This window comes from Arachis ipaensis, chromosome B09 (genome assembly GCF_000816755.2).
Source record: "Arachis ipaensis cultivar K30076 chromosome B09, Araip1.1, whole genome shotgun sequence".
Lineage (NCBI taxonomy): Eukaryota > Viridiplantae > Streptophyta > Magnoliopsida > Fabales > Fabaceae > Arachis > Arachis ipaensis.
In genome coordinates, this window is record NC_029793.2 from 117,676,630 (window position 1) to 117,681,270 (window position 4,641).

The 4,641-nt window shown below is 31.4% G+C and overlaps 1 long non-coding RNA gene across 1 annotated transcript in view; it reads right to left on the reverse strand.

Moving 5' to 3' along the window:
• LOC110266873 overlaps nt 1-4,641 on the reverse strand; it is a 20,328-nt gene that overhangs the window by 8,720 nt on the left and 6,967 nt on the right. The gene's annotated exons all lie outside the window — the stretch shown is intronic.

Sequence of the window (4,641 nt, forward strand, 5' to 3'; positions counted from 1 at the left end):
TTCAAGACGGTCACATGTTAATGTAAGACAGGGGGAGTACATAAAAAAATAGAGTTAGAGGAATATAAATTTTGAATTCAAAGACTATGTAGAAAACATTGTTTGTAGAAAAATGTCAAATTTTAGCTATTGTTACAATATATTGTGATAAATAAAAGATACGTTCATTTATTTTTATCATGATTTAGTGTTTATAGTTAAAATTTGGTGGCTAAATTTCGCTTTTATGATAATGTTAACAGTAATAGCAAAGCATACTCTCTCTATTTTTAAAAATTGAATGGGTAGATTTGTCTCTGAAACTAATATTCTTTATATAATGAAACTTCGTATATTAAGGGTTTAGAACCAAAAGAAAAAAGAAAAAAAGTTGCAATATATATAGTTCTTTAAAGTTTTTGATTTAATGTCCAAAAAAAAAGTATTTGATTTAATGTTATATATATATATATATATAGAAAATTCATATACACTATTAGTATTAATTACTCTTAATAATGAGCTTTAGTTTAGGTAAACTGAACAACACATGTATATTTATGTTAAAGATTTAATTTATTAGTCGTTTTTAAAGTAAAAAATACTTTTAAAAGCAAAAGATAAATAAATTTTGGTCCAAGTTTCAAACGAGTTTCTAGAGCATGTTGACGATAGTATCAGAGTATACAGGACCTAAATATTAAATGCATATATAAAAATGAAATTTGATAGAAAAGATAGGAAAACAATCTTTCCAACAGAAGAGGTAAATATGGTTTGGGTTGTTATTGTAAAGAAAAACCAACAGGCGAACTGATTGTAAGTAAAAAAAGTTGGTTAATGTTTCGCCAAAATAATTGTTTATTAGTTAGAAATTATAAATTAGGAAGAATAAACAAAAATATACCTAAAAATTTATATGTTGCTCACAATTATATCTAAATTATTTAATTAGTAATGTGTACACATAATTTATTTGTTACCATGGATACATTTATCTTTTTAATAATGGACATGTGTCTTCTTTAACAAAAGGGTTAAATAGTTTTTTTATCTCTAAAATTTGGATCAAAATTAAAATCGTCCCTAACCTTTTTTCTTATTAAAATCATTCTCAACATTTAAAAACGCTTTAAAATCATCTCACATAAAATATAATTATATGATCATTTTTTCCTTGATAAAATATTCTCTTCTATCACTAACTAGCTCCACTATCATTTCCATCTGTTCATTACCATCACCATTACAAGAGCCTCTCCCTCCTCTAGACCTCTCCAGAACTGCTACAACAACAACAAACTACAAAACACAATGTTTTTGTCTGTACTTTGTATCAAGACAAACCAAAAACAATATTTTCCTCTGCAACAACAAAACACAAAAGCCACTAAAAGTCGATGGAGCACTTTTCCTCAAAAAAAACCCTAGAACACCTAACACTCACTTTCCCTCACCCATGGAGCACTAGAGCTAATGACTTTACTCTCGTCAAAGTCCTCCTAGAAGCAACCGGATCCGATGCCTGATGCGTGTACCTTCGAAGAAGCAGAACAGAGAGAATCAAACACAGAAAGGGGGAGAGCGAGAGAGGAATCGAAGAAGGAGAAGAGGTTGAATAAGACGATGCTGGCAACAAACAAGACCATCATTGTCGTTGTCAAACTGAGGAGAAGGGAACGACGAGAAAGAGAGGCCGAGTTTGAAGGAAAAGTTTGGATTTGAGTTTCGGCTTTCTTCGAGATGTTGTTATTGAAACCGTACTTTATCAAAGGCCGCAGTCTTCAATGACGATAACAAGTGCGACGGAGTTGACGAACCTTGGCGGTGGCAACGAGGTCAGAACATGAGAGAGAAAGAAAGAGAGAGACGGGTAGGGTGAGACCGGAGATCTTGATGTCGAGCTCCTCAATATTCTCCGGTACAGCAACAGCGTCTAGGGCGAGGAGGTAAGTGGCATAGTGGGAGGGCGAGCAGTAGTTGTTGTGGAAAGGGAAGTGGAGGAAAGATTTGGTGAAATTGAAGGGTTTCTGAAATTGAAAATTTTAGGATAAAGAGTGATGAGTTAAACAAAGGTAGAAGATGAAGAAGAATTTGAGGTTAAGGGCATTTTAATCCAAAATGATGATTTTATGATGTTTTTAAATGTTGATGATGATTTTAATAAGAAAAAAAGGTTAGGGACAATTTTGATTTTGACCGCAAATCTTAGAAATGAAAAAAGTACTTAACCCTTAACAAAATTGCACATACGTATCATTTTAGGTCCAAGATGACACTATTACTATAAATGATGTGGCAAGTTGTTGCTATGTTAGATAAAATTTTTTTAAAATTAAATTATTAAGTAAAATTAAATCTAACCCCCCTATCTCTTTATCTTCATAAATTGTAGAAATTTTTATAACCCTAATATAGAACGAAGAATATGACTTCATTTCAGGGAATGAAGTTTGAAAATTTCGAAAAACTAATTAATCAAGTTTGATCAACAAGCCAGAATTTGAAAAAAAAAATAATATCTAGCAATAGTATAAAATTTAACCACAATAAAAGGAGGTTGTTGCTTTAATTTAATACTAACGAGAACAGAAAGCAAGGAATTGGCAGAACAGAGGCAACGATGACAGAGGCGATGACCGACGATTAACCACAATGAAGGAGGCTGTTGAGGAACACCAAGGAAGAGAAGAGAAACGACGAGAAAAAAAAGAGGATGAGCGCTAGCGACGAGCAGTCTGGGTCCGACCTGGTGACGCAAAGATGGATGACGATGGTAGCCACTTCTGAGAAGTGAGAGGAGGGAGTGAAGTGAAACTGAGTGCGCCTAAACAAAAGGAAAATTTTTGGGTCTTTAGGTTTTAGGGATTGACAAACTTGTAGGTAATATTGGAGAAATGGTAGAGAAGGAGAGACCAACAGAGAACTAGGAGAGCTTGAGATTGAAGATGAGAGTCTTTTGTTTGGTTGTGGAGAAATCTTAAGTGTTCGTAATAGTTCATTTGCCATTGACATCATTCTTCTTCTTCTTCACAATTCACCGTCGAATGAAGCTAGAAAGTGAAATTGTAGACTCGTAGTCGTAAGCAAAATAACTTAGGGATATGGGGCTCTTCATTCTCTAAAGTTAAGCCATATTTTTTGTTCTTCGTTAGGGTTTCATAAATTTCTACAATTTTTGGAGATAAAGGGATAGAAGATTTAGGTTTAATTTCACTTAATAATTTAATTTTAAAAAGATTTTATCTTACGTGGCAACGTCACTCATAGTAATAGTGCCATCATGGACCTAAAATGTCACGTATGCAATTTTATTAATGGAGGCACACGATTATTGCCGGACGGGTGAATGTGTCCATCGGAGCAAACAAATTGTATGTACGTATGACTCATTAAATAATTTGAGTATAATTGTGACCATCGTGTGAATTTTTAGATGTATTTTTGTACATTCTTTCTTATAAATCATTATAAACGATAGAGAGAGTTCTATCTTTCTAAAATCGACTCTATTTAAACAAGTAAGTTCTAAACTAGTTTTTTGAATTATTCGCGTACACTAAAATAGTTTTTGAAATCTTAATTGCAACAGTTATATTTTTTAATTAAAAAAAGTTCATCATATTAGTCCCTTATTTTTTTTCTATTAAGTGACTTATCGTGCTGTTAAAGATTAATATAGTATATTTTTATCAATATCAAAAACAAAATTAGTGTAATTATAAAATCTGAAAAATTATTTTTATTCAGACGAATTTCGGAAACCACTTTGGCACTTAGCTAACCAAAATTATTAGTGAAATGTAATGTTAACCTGAACTCTCTGGCAAGAATATATTAACTTTTATAAACAGTCATTTCACTTGTATCCTCTGATCTCGCTTTTATATTGGGGACTTAGCTTGAGACTTTCTGCACAATATTAATATATAATAAAAACGAGAAGTTAAAAGAAAAAAAAAAAGTCAACAGCTCCATTTTTGTTTCTTTTTTAAAAGATCTAGATTGGCAATCAATAATACTTAAGCTAAATGGTGTACATTATTGGCATCTCTTATTCAATGACTAAAAGTTGATAGATCCTGTAATAAGAATATTTAACATGCTTTGAAATTTTGTCTTTGGAATCAGTAAGTTGAACATATATTTGTGAACGCACTATCAACAAATGAAAAGCTTAAATCGCAAATATATAAATACATATAAAATAATTTATTATATATTTTTAGAGATGATATATGTGACAATTATAACCACACTTTTTATCTTTCGTGGCTGAAATGTATGTATCATGGTTTAGAAGATCCAGAATATCTGCAAAAAATGGAAATGTTCCTTTCCCTTTCTGATCTCAATCAATTAAGACGTTTTGTTGTGTGGCAATATCATGGGAGCATAATTTGAAAGTTTTTTTTTTTTTTTAAATGCTATATTCTACATGTTTATTTTCTTTCCAAGACTCATAGATGGAAGATCTTTGAATGCAAGTGGTCTCTCCTTTCAAATGCATCATATCGGCACTGATATTCTTTGTTTGCTAATCTCAAATAGTGAATTTCTTTCACTAACATCGTCGGCATATTCAAAAAGAATGAAATTCAAAGCATTCAGTATATAAAAAAGAGAAATTAAAATACAGCAAACTAACTTCTAGTTAGACAA